The sequence below is a fragment of the Phasianus colchicus genome, chromosome 3, assembly GCF_987193195.1.
Source record: "Phasianus colchicus chromosome 3, bPhaCol1.hap1.1, whole genome shotgun sequence".
NCBI classification, from domain to species: domain Eukaryota; kingdom Metazoa; phylum Chordata; class Aves; order Galliformes; family Phasianidae; genus Phasianus; species Phasianus colchicus.
In genome coordinates this window covers 7,021,103-7,034,185 of record NC_143438.1, presented here as the reverse complement: position 1 = coordinate 7,034,185, position 13,083 = coordinate 7,021,103, and positions in this window count along the sequence as shown.

Below are 13,083 nucleotides of genomic sequence, written 5' to 3'. Positions count from 1 at the left end.
ATTTTACTCTGAGCACATGTGATCTGCAAACACAGGCTAAATATATTCCCCCCTGTGCAACTGCTTCCATTAGAAAATTCACCTCCTGTGCCAGAGAGAAGTCACCCTGGCAAATGCACTTCTCCATCCGAAAGGTGCTGGGTTACAAGGCAGATCTGCCCCAGCTTTCTTCTTTTGGTGGGCATGCAGCATGCTTTGGCATGGTGTGAGGCTTGGGGTTTATTTTCTTCCCTTTTTTTTTCTCTTTTTATTTTTCATTTCTTCCTATTTTAACCTTATTTTAGCCTCAGGTCCGCTCACTCCCCCTCCCCCAAGATGATGTGTTTATCAAGCAGCAGGGTACACTCGTCTTTCCAGTAGTAAGAAAAGCACTCTGACAATTTTCACAACATCTGTAATTTACTTAAGGACCCTAATGGCTTCTTCCGAGCCGTGTCATGTAAATAAATATTCCTACCATTTTTAGCATGCACATTATGTACTCCACAGAGCAATGGCTTCTTCGGAGCTGTTACAGTTCATCCTGTAAGTTCCTATTCAGACATTTTTTAGTATGTATTATTGTTTGTCATCCCTTCATTCAGAGCTGTGGTGTCTCTACTTGCGGCAGTCCAACATTAATGCATGCGGTATAAAACATTTCAGAATTAATACTGCTTATTCTCTTCAGTGGGTCAAAAAGGTCCCATGGCAACGTGGAAGCAGGAAGAGAATTGTTCACCTGAATGATGCTGTGGCTCACGCCCACTCGGGACCAGGCCTTTAGGCCTCCTTTTCCTGTTCAGCATCCCAGGAGCAGGCAGGCGTGAAGGCCCACAGGCATGGAGTCATGCATGCAGATGGCCTTATGCCTCCACAGCTCTTGGGGCAAATCCTCTCCTATTTGCAGATGGTGGGAATGGGGAAGGCAAGATTTACATTCCCATCCCAAAAGGATGCTGCAAGGGGAACCCTGGCAGAAGTATCCCATGAGATAAGAGGGCCTGTAACCTCTGAGCAGACTGTTGGAGGAAAACCTGGTTTGAGAAAGATACAGTTCCTGTTTTAATGCAGATATCTGCAACAATAGAGGTGGAAACATTAAAAAAAAAAAAAAAAAATTGCTATCAAAGTCATTTGCTTGTAATACGAAGGCTTTTGTCTCACCTTGTTTAAACAGTCCCACTCCTCTGTTTAGTTTACTTGTGTTAATATCCCCTAGAGGCTTCATCATTTGCTATTGATGAGCACACAACAACAAAAAAAGGAGAATGTTGCTGTCCGTGCAATTAATTCTCTTTCCAAGTGCTTAAAATTCAGCATATCCCTTCTGTTCCAAAGGTGCTAGATCTTCAAAACCAGCAAGCTGCTCACAGTCATCTGGGAAACCCAGGTTGTTTTGGAGCACATAAAAACATTCAGGTCTGATAAATACCCACAGTGTGTTTTGCATCTTCATAATTTGGGATTCCATTTACTTGGCATGAGCAATAAATAAAACAATAAATAAAATATGCTTCCTGCCTCAAGGACATTTCTCTACATAAGTTGCAGCCCAGTATACAAACTCTTTCCAAACCAGCTGGCACCGTGCACCTACCATGCTTCTCATTCTAAAGGCAGAAACACCTCAGAGCTGAGTGCAAACAGCACAGTTGCAACCAGAATGGAAGCAGTTTCGGATAAGGTGTTTAATAAGGATGTTAAGAAATATAAATAAAGCACCCCTTTAGATGGAAAATGGGCAAATTGTGTTAGCTTTGTGTGTGTGTGTGTGTGAAAAATGCTTATACCTAAAGCACTGGAAACTCCACTGACTCAGCTCTTGATCAAATGCCTGCTGAAGTCTTTCCATCTTCTTCAGCAGTGTTTGGATCATAATGGCAAATGGCAAATCCACATAAGTGAACATTAGGGCTCTGCAGTGTCCTGCTCTGCGTGGACAAAGCCCTATTCTATCTGTTCCATTTGGATCCAAGTTCCACCACAAGATTTACTCCATGCCTACACCCATGTCACTGCCATGACAACTGAAAATGAATGAAAATACACTCAGCCCAGGCTTGCCCCTCTCAGCTTGCCCTCTGCCCATGCCCACTGCCCCCATGCCCAGTGCTGTGAAGAGACATGACTACAGCAGCTCCACCATTCCTGCGTCCGGCCTCCAGCCCTTTGGGCATGCAGGGTTGGATGCTCACGGCTGGTGGCTGGGAGTGCTTTTGTCACATTCAGCTTGAGCACTAAACATAAACAGAGAGCTCCTCCTCTTTGCTCGGATTCACTGAAATCTTAAAACAAAACTCAGGGCAAGCTCTTCCTTCTTTAGCTAGGGCAATGGCTGTAACGAAACAAACCACATTTTGTTTTCTGTCAGACAGGTGTGATGGCACACCTGCGGGGCTCAGGCCTGAATGGCAGCAAGTAACCTCCAGTGGGTGAGGTGGGGGGCAGATCCTGCTGAACAAGGATGTCAGACCGATCTTTGTTCACTTCTCCCCACCAAGTATCTGTGGCAACAAACCGGAGACGGGTAAACAATCAGCTTCTGCTACAACAAGCTTTCCATTTACAGTTCACCAGGAGCTCTTATTATATGAAAGGAAAGGGTGGATGTGGTGTCAACACAAGGTAATAGTAATATTATTTGAACAGGTGTGTGGGGTGTTGCTAAAGGGAGAGTGCGGGTGAGCAGCAGGGAGCAGTCAGTGCAGGGCTGTGCATGCAATAACCAGAACTCACCGCGTTTATTGCCACAACAATCGTGTGCGGCGACAGCGGGCCGCTCCGATTTACCCGGTGCGCTGAAGCAGAGCTGTGCTTCCTTGCTATCTAACTCCCTCCTGAAACACAGCCTGGAAATATACGCACGCTGGGAACTCGGCGAGCAGCCCTGCCGTGCACACAGCCACAGAGGCGGCCCAGCAATTCAGGCTGTCCCCAGCCCTGGCTTCTCACAGACAGCATTGCTGCTGGCCTGCGTCAGAGGAGAGGCGGCAGGTGGGGGATCCCAGCTCTGCTCCAGAGGGACAGTGTGCTCCCAGGATGGGGGATGTTGTGATTCACTGCAAGAGCTGCAGAGGTTATAGAAGATAAACGGGGAGATATAGCATGAATTACATGAGGCTGTTCTGAACAATTAGATGACTCGTCGGCCCTTTTGCAGCACCGCTCATTGCTTTGTGTCAAATCGGCTGCAAAAGTGGCAGACTGTAAGCCAGGAAATTCTGCACTTGTTCTCTCTCTCGCCTGTCCTTAAGGCCTACTTTATTCAGTGAGATCGTAACGCACATCCTGAGTTTTTTAATAAGAAACTCTCGCATGCCACCGGTTTGTGCTAACAGTGGCTGCATTATTACAGGGACGAATTAATCTTCCAGGCGTCCGTTTTTGTTACTCCGATCAGGCAGGTCTTGTTTGTGCAGGGCTGACCCTGCTTCCTGGCGTGCTCTCCTGGAGATGCTGTGCCAGATTCCCCAGTGCTGAGGCAAAGGCGCTCAGCTGGCACGTTGTGGGAACTGTGGGGACAGAGGGACGGTGGCCATGGGACACACACAGCCCTGGGACTGGCAGGGACTCTGTAGGAGGATTTAAGGTAAGTGGGAAACTGGGCTTGGATCTCCATCCTGCTGGTAATGCAGATTTAGCCTGAGGTCACAGGAGAACCCTTCCTTTTGAGCACCTTGCTCTCTCTGCCACGTTTCCCCCGTGTACAGGTTTCATTTGGATAGATGCTTAATAGCAGTGTGGCTGCCATCTCAGGCCAAATGTCTTAGACCCCCATTGTTAGTTATATCAGATGTATGTCTTCAGTGCTGTAACAGCTGTTGTTTATTGGATGAAAAGAGGAAAGCAAAGGGGCATTTACACTGCTCCAGTCTCTCTCATGATTCAGACAACCTGGCCAAGCATGGTATGGGCATTTCTGGCATACAGCTATTTCAAGAGAGCAACATTTCACTAGAATTGGAGCAGAGGGAAAGTAAAAGGTGTAGCAGAACACCTGCGTGCTCTCTAATTTGAATATGATGCAGAGTGCACCTTAGATATATATTGTTCCTTAGAATTTCCTTGTAGAAGTCAAGAAGATGCCACTGTGTAAGCAGTGCAAACATAGGACAGCCTCTTCATAAACAGGAATGGGCTGTGGGCAGCTCAGGCAGCGTAGTAGTCAGCAGGAAGGTCCAGCCTTGGAGTTTCAAATGAGCAGTGGCATTTCAATGTTTCATTGAAATCTTGATTATTTCACCCTACAAGACACATCCTTTTAGGGTCACGGCATCAAGTTTTTACTCTCTTTTACTTTGGATGGGATTTGCCAGTTATTAAGCAGGGCCTTAAGAAATAAATAAAAAACCAGCCTGGTAACATTTTAGGCACATTTTGAAGCATTTTGTTGAGTCAGGACTTGGATGAATGAGAAGTGACTTCTCTAATTACCTAAGGCAGGGTTTCACATTTAATTCATACAAAGGTATTTATTTATCAGCCATGCATCAACCCATTATTAGTTAGCTATCAGTGCAAAAATTGGAGGGAAAATCGTTGCAGCATGCTGCAGAGATGGAGCCTTATGGTGCCATGGTAGAACGACGAAGAATTCCTTGAACATAGATGAGGTGTCTTCATTAGTAACACCGATCGATTAATTGCTTTTTTTTTTTTTTTTTCCTCTTTTTCTTCATACACATAAAGTCCTGGGAACGCTGTATCTCTTCCATCGAGTTTAACCTTGCGGAACACGATGTGTATGTTCTATAACCGCTGCCTTTCCCCTGCTGACATACTCCGACATCCTCCGGCATCCTTGGAGCCGTCCCGTCCTCTCGAGCAGCCTCAGTAGAATGCTGCCCTCTATTGAACGCAAGGACGCAGCGCACGTTGAAAGATGCTGGTGAATCCTGAGGGGCTGACGAGCGAGCGGAAAGGCAGCACCGTGTATTACGCTATTAAACAGTTAGGAGAGCTGTTTGGAAGAATGTAAATTCTCTAAAATATCAGTTCTCCTCTTTATCTTGAACAAAATGGGAAACAAACAAAAGTGCCCGACTCTTTTAAGGAAATATTGCAGCCAGAGAAATTTTGTTCTCTCCAGTGCCTGCCTACATGGAGGGGAGACCGAATCCTGGGTCTTCACTCAAGTTACAGTCATTTATTTGACTGTTTGAGTAATGAATTTGCTGAACATCTAGGCCTTGTGGCTGGAGGAAAACTTTTTCTCCGAGAGACCTCTGAAGGAAAGGGGTTCAAGCTGACTCTGCACCATAACAGAAACATGGGTTGCTGTAGTGCACAGTAATCCGAGGAGCCGCTGTTGTGGTGGCTGTAGGAAGCATCGCATCTCCGACTTGAGCAACTTACTGGGGAGATATGTCCCCATCCAGAGAGAGGAGGGTGTTTCTCCGACTATTCCTCCTTCCTGGTGGCAAGCAGCTGCAAAGATAGGACACACTTCTGTGTGTCTTCCTTCAGGGAAAGAATATAAAAGAGATCTTGTGGGAAAAGCTTTGCTGCAGGAGCTGCCGCCTCCTTTTCTTCAATAGTGGCATTGACAAAACCCTTCTTTCTTTCACTCCTACACACCCCTGCTTAATGAATCTTTCTGCTGGAGGCAAGAGGTGCAAGGGGCCATCACACCAGGTGTTGGGACAGCAATTGGACTGTACCAAAGGGACACCCCCATGGGCTAGGTTTCAGTCTGTAGCACCCCAGAAGATGCCAGCTCACACATGGGAGCAGGGTCTTACACTCTGAGAATGGATGTTGCATGAGAGGGGTGTTAAGGAGACCACACACTGTAGAGGAAAGAAAGGAAACGTGAAAGCTCACATAAACCCACAGTCATTTCCTTCCCTCTTATTTAAACATGTTTCTCCCCACCTAACCCTCTCACAGCCATCAGAAGCTAAAGTAAAAAGATAGGCAGCAAGGAGCAATATGCAGCCTGACAATAGCTGTACATCCCGTTAGTTACATGATTTTTTGCAAAAGGGCACGCTGCTTAACATTTATCTTGTTTTTCTGCTCCTACAGATTTTTATTTTATTTTATTATTTTTTTTTGACACAGTAGTGAGGGTGGTCAGTCTCGAATATCATCTGAAATAATAGGATAAACAGAAAGGAACCAGGCATGCTTACATCACTGGTAGCGTACACTGTCTCAAATATGCACAATACCAAACAATGTAATAAAAATAAACAATGCAGCATTGTGTCGGTTGCAACTCAGACAAACAAAATATTGCCACATTTTTTTCTTACAAATCTGGCTGTGCGGTGGTGGCTGGAAAGACTCCTAAAGCACATAAAGCTCTTATCTTCCTACATTTCCCCAAAGAATAATAGATCAGTCGGTGCTCTGATGCTGTTTTAATAATGTACAATTTACAATTCATTTGGTTACCAAGCACTCACAGTATAATTAATTTCACAGACCCTTTCTTGCACATTCACACAGCTTATGACAATACAGAGGGGAGGTGGGAAAACCATGTTCCCTTGTGTCCTATGGCAGAGCCTGTACAGTGCATCACCTGGCAGCTCAGGAGACAGCTGTGCCACTGGGCAAAATTAGGACTCGCTGCCTTCCTTCCTCCATCCCCTCTCCCACTGCCCTCCCCTTTCCCATGCACAGACACCCTTATGTGGGCATTGCCCTGGGGGGAGCCCTGCAGCGCCCAGTGCCATCACATTGGAGCAGCCCTATCCACCCATCAAACATCACACCATCCGGTCACTGGGCTGAGACGTGGGGATGGGAGAACACGTGTTGTTGGGGCGTTCATTTCCACGCTTCTGTTATTTTTCCCTTTGTGAGGGAATCAGCACAGTTGTCTGAGAGACTTAAATAATGGACCCTCTGCAGTGAACGTTGCCGCTGCTCTCTGATGTCTTGCACATCAAAGCAATTTCTCAAATCTACGTTTACCACTTTGATAAAGACAACACTGTGAGGAATTCGGCAGCTGCAGCGGGCCTGCCAGTCTGTGCTGCACCAGGAACTGTGAGACAGCAGTGTGTGAACAGCAAGCCACACCACCACCGTGCTTCTTGCCATTATCAAATAAACACGTTTGTCCTTTCTTTCCTGAACCTCCCAAACATTCTTTTCCTCTTTGAAGCTCACAGTACGTACACGTTCACTGTGTATATGTATACATACAGGTATTCACATACGTATTCCTGTACACGTATAGACATATACATATGACATATATGCACGTTTGAGGGCTGAGGTCCCAGCTGATGAATGTTCAGCACACAATCCTAAGTACAACCACACGAGAACTCATACTGTGCAGCTTAAAGCTACGTGGCTTGCCAACTTTCTGCAACTGGAGACGAGTTTCGTTCCTTGCCTAGACACCAAAAAGCTGCAAAAGATACTGCTTTTTTTTTTTTTTTTCAGGGACTATGGAACGTTGTAACACAGAGCAATACGTGCTTGATCAACTCCTCCTTGGGTCCTGTGTGATTTGCAGAAGGCATTAGCTGTAAGAGGTACCCCCTCCATAGCGTTGTCTCTCCAGCTGGCTGTTCCATCTTCTGGCACTCAGCCTACTGGGTGGGTCTTCCGATCTCTTAATTGAACAAAGATATGGTGATAAAGGGGCTGTGAAATACTGCACGCGCTTCTTGTTTCCATATAGGATTTGACGGTCAGTTTGCCAACACATTCAAGACCTGCTACTCGTCTTTTTTACACCCATAGAAACATCATTCTTCTGTTAATCAGGGCATATCTATACCCATAAGAGCAACCAGAAAATATTATTAAGGGCATCATGTGTGTATTTGTAAAAAACAACAGCAGCAACTGTTGTTATCAATTATTCTTATCTGTGGCATCATCAAAATTAAAAGCTTGAGTGGCTCACATACTTCCCAACAAGGCCTCGAATCCCCATCCTGCAGCTGGCAAGAGATTTAATGCAATGCACAGCAGGCTGATGGAGCCCCATCCCTCTGGGGGGGAGCACTGGACTCATTCCTGCCCAGAGAAAGAACCCAGAAAACCCAATATAAACTCTTCCTAGAATCTGGGAAGTAGCAAACTGAGGGGGGTCATTTCTAACCTATGGATATACAAGAGTTAATATTTAGCCTTCAATCCAGGTAACTTTTGAATGCAGTCAAAGAGTAAATGAATGTCTAACTCTTTGCTGTTTCACCTGTCTCATGCCTCTTCTTCACAGTGCTACTCTCAGCATCATTTCTCTTTTCACTTGAATGATATTTTGTTCTAATGTTGCTCAAGAAATTAATGCAACTGTTCTCATAGAATTCCTTCTCACAACAACCTGGTTTCAAGGCAAAACTCTACTTTCAATTTCTAGGTCTGCACCTATCAAAGAAAACAAAGCACAGCATTGCTAGGAAGCATTATTTGTTTTCTTTCAGCCTTTTTTTTTTTTTTCAGCACTAAAAAAAAATTCTCAGGTGTGAAAATTGAAAGTATTTTAAAACATAATGGTTAAACAGCACTGTAGAAGTGATAGTATTTACAAAAAAATAAATGGGCATTTTAAATTCGATCAATAATTATCTTTTTCTCAGAAAAAAAAATCTGAACAATGGCTTAACCAAATCTTTTTCTTTTATGACCACTGAGGGAAAAAATCTGTCTTCCCATGCTTTTTAGTCTGTACTGAATAGGAGGTGAAAATGAGATGGGCTCTGCAACGGAGAACAAGTCGGGGATCTGGGCTGGTACCCACGTCATCCAAAGTTAGCCAGGTTAGAAATCTTTCCTCGGTTTCATTCCTTGTGAACCCATAGGGAATATCAATACTGGAAGGTTAAATGTGCTTTGATGTGGGGGCCAGCTGGCACAAGTCGGCCCACATCTATTCTCCTAATCCTCCTTCCTTCCAAAAGCACCTGTTGGGAACGGTTGTCAGCCAGAACTAACACCTGAGCTGTGCCCAGGGGTGGCCTGGGAGAGCTGTGCCTGACCCTAACCAGAGCCATGCCAAGGACGCTCCAACGATTTCACAATCCACGTAATTGAACTCCAGCACCTGGGGACGTTCCCTGGCTCTGTTCCCTTTACATGTGGCCACACAGAGTCAAACAGATTTGATAAAATACCAACGCCGTGACACTTTCAGTGCAGGGTTGTGTATTAAAAAGCATTACGGCGTCAATGCATTGACCAAAAACAGTTTTGTAAATCAGCGACTGCGTGTGGTGATGGTATTTAAGGGAGTCTCAAAAAGGATAGCAGACCCCCAAGATAAAGGGAAGTCAAGATAACTCTTAACTGGCTTGTTCACGAGAAGCTACTGCTTGACTTCACACGATGAACTTGCCAACACAAGGCTCTGTGGAATGAATGCAAAACAACCAGTCAGTGCTCAGAGAAGAAGTCTATCTTTGGTCAAAGACAGAATTACCATCTCATCTCCATCCGTGACACGCCAACTTGAATGGTTTAGATTTTACCACCATAACTACCTGGCACCTTCTGTGATCAAGATGCCCACAGCTGTAATCTAATGTGATCTGGAGCTTATTCACTGATCACAGCTGTGTAATTTCAGGTAACATGCTTCCCTTGTTTAGTTTTGTTTAACATTGTTAAATATATAGTCAGACCATCTGCACAGTATTTTTTTAAATTGGAAATTACAACCATAACTTCCTTTTTATATATCAATAAACTAAATAGCAAAATTTCAAAGGGATCCTTCTCTACCAAACACTGAAGCAGAATGTTTGTCCCACGCCACACCATTGCCTAATTGCACACTAATTGGACAAACGTGATTAAATATTTCAAGATCTTTACTAATTGCCTCTATTTTAGCTTTAAAATTTGCTTGCCACCAACAAATTTAATGACACTGGTGTCTAGTCATCAGCAAAAAGCCCAAGAGTTGCTCTTTAAAATGTACCTAGTCAGAATATTTACTGATTGTGCATTGTTGTTTCCAATGTAGCTTAATTAGAAATCCAATCAGTTCTCTAAGTCTAATTATACTTGATTTGTAGATTCAGACTATGATACATAATGAAGCTAAGCAGCTAACAGTAAACGTGCTTGAAATGTAACAATAAGAGAAATATTTTTAATGCATGCCTTGTTATCATTTTAGAAACTCCAAGTAATATATGAGATCAAACACAAAGGGAAATACAGAGATTTATGACTCAATAGATTAAAAAAAAAAAAAAAAAAGGATGTTTTATCTCACAGCAGCATAACTGATGCATGTTTAGTGTTTAAAAATATTTCCTTTGTTTGTTTACTTATTTGCTTGGTCAAAATAGTAGCATATGTTTTGTGGATACTTTGATGTCTGTAGTTCTTTGCTTGTATCTTACAAGAGTTATTTCTGCCCTGTATTATAAATGTCATTGTGCATCAGAAGATAGAAGCCAGTATAGAGATGATTACGGAGGCAGCAGTTCCCTTTATCTGAGTCCGTACATCCTCAATGCACCTTTAATTTGGTCTTTGCTGTGAGAAATATCCTTTAGGGGCCAAGGGCCAGATGTTTCCTTTTATTCCACACTTGCGGGAAAACATCTGCTCTGCTTTTGCTTTTCATCTCAGTCCTACAGTCTGAACACTGCAGCTGCACCCTCACACCCATGTTGTAGGACCAGACTGGTGGCTTGCCACTTTCTGTAGGCAAGGCATTGTCTGCAAAACCTTTTTGCATAGGAGCAGACATTTTGATCCTGCTTAAGCAATGAGCAGCTTAAACATTTTCTAAAGAGCACAGAGCCTTGGGGCAAAGCTTCAAGCCAGCAGATGAGCAGGAAGGCAGTCCATTGGACAGACAGCCCAAGCCTAATAGTTGCTTTCTTGTGTTTCCAAGAGAGAGATCAACAGGCACGCACACTTTGCCATTGAGTAAGCAGTAGAGTTACACAGGAGTTTCCCATATACTGGTCTTTGTCACTGCCACCTTCTCAGCTTGACAATTTTTAGCACCATCTCCTGCGGAGCTCAGATTTTTCTTACCTTGCCTTTTGATTCTAAATACGTTCTGAAATCAAAGCCCAGCCTTTTGCTGCTATGAATAAGACTGGTGAGCCTTTGCGTGGGGCCCGCAGGAGGTCAGCACTGGGCGCTCACCCTGCTCAGTGCTGCAGATCTGTAAGAAGATGATTAATTGAGCAGTCCAGGAACAAAAGCTGCTCCTCAGGTTGTGGTGATGCCACTGAGATTACTAGGAATGTGGAGAGGGAGGAAGGGAATGCAGAAGGGCACATGCAAGGAAATACCCGCTGAGTGCCACCTAAAGAAACAGGAGAGTAAGGCCAACTTTACCGTGGTCGTCCTCCCCATCTCAGCAGTGCTGGGGTAAATCCTTGGTGTTCTCTGCCCACCAGAAAGTCCTTGCCAGCTTCCCTGAGCACTCAGGCTCCCTGGATGGAGAGCACTGAATAGCAGCTGGCTATTATTTTCGGGCTTCCAGCATGATATTTTGTACCGCATACAATGAGATAAATTTTAAATTATTTTTTTTTTTAAGTAACCGCTGCGACAGCGTTCTTTGAAGAACAAAAACTGTGAAGTGGACTTATTATTAAGAACTTGGCTCTGCTTTAACGGCAACGTTTCAAATGTTTTTCTGTGTTGTTCTACTTAATTTATTGAGTCCAGGGGTTGGGTTCCCCCTCCCCTCTCTTTTCTTTTCTGCACTGAAAATAGGCTGTAGCAAGGACAAGTTTTTCTAAAACACAGCGAAATAAAATATTTCAGACACATCCCCCACACTAACCAGTGTTCAATATTTTATCGTTCTTTACTTTTTTTTTTTCTTCATCTGTGTGCAATCAGCCTTGAAAATTTCCTGTGCCTTCAATTCTTATACCTTTGATGGTATTCAGATTGCAAGCTCTGCCTCGGCCCCTCATGCCACACAGTCTTCTATTTATATTATTAAAATGCAGCACTTGCTTTTTCATTTTACTCTGTTTACATGGTATTGCTTTTATTGATTAATGTCTCAGACTCAAGTAAAATGCTAATCACACAGGGAAAAAAATGGAAAAAATTCAATACGCTGATCTGCAGCGCTTGGCATGGGAAGTACCTTGCTAAATCACTAACTCACTTTTGATTTATGCTTCAAGTTGGGATCCATTCCACTCCATGGATGTGGTGCTTGAAAACTTGGACCTCTTTGGCCCAGGTACGTGACAATATGTTCTCATTTGTTCTCACATCATGGGACATGTGAATCCCCCATGAGAAAAAGTAGAAATTTTGCAAGTTTAGTTTAATTTGCCTAGGACTGTGACTTTCAAACTCATTTATAGTTATCTATTTTCTACCTAAATGGTGACAACTACATGTTCTCGCTCCAGAGTAAGCCTCCCATACGTGAGTCTGATCTAGGAGCTGTGACAGAAAATAGCAAGCTGGTGTGGAAAAGCAGGCCAAACCCAGAAATGCAATCCTACAGAAACCTCACATCCCTCTCTGCTCACGGAACACAGTGATGGGATTCAGCCATACTCTTCTGGAGTACACACAGAGAAGTCAAGACTCAAGGTTCCTCAATGCCAACAGCAAAACTCAATTTTGTTGCAATGAAGAGGAAACAAGCAAACAAGCTCTCCTTCACTTCCCAAAGTGGAGGAGAGTTTTGACTGCCATGTCTGTGGTTAACCTGCCAACAAGCAACAACGCCAGCAGCAAGATGGCCTCCAACATCCAAGTAAATCACAAAGAACGTGTAAACATGAGCTGCCCCTTGCCTACTGCTGCCTGGAATAGCAACCAGATGATCTCTTCTTCATAAAGAGATGCGTCTCTGAGCACACCTGTATATCACTTACATGCATCCCCCAAGATGCTGAAAAGACTGTGTGCAAAGTGCTGATATGCCAACCTGCAGGTTCAGGACCCATGTGATTGAGGCCCTAATTACAGTGAGCTCTCAAATGTATTTTAAGCCCACCTTTCTCCGCAGCACGTGCTCATACCGAGTGCTTAGCTGGAAATAAGTGCTCAAATATTCAGTTCTGTGGGATATAAAAAAGAACTTCAAGTTGAATGTGGGTGTTTGTCCAGGCTTAAAGAGTGATGTCTTCCTGAAACAGGATGTAAACTGTGACCCGCTCAAACAGTGTAACACATTTAATC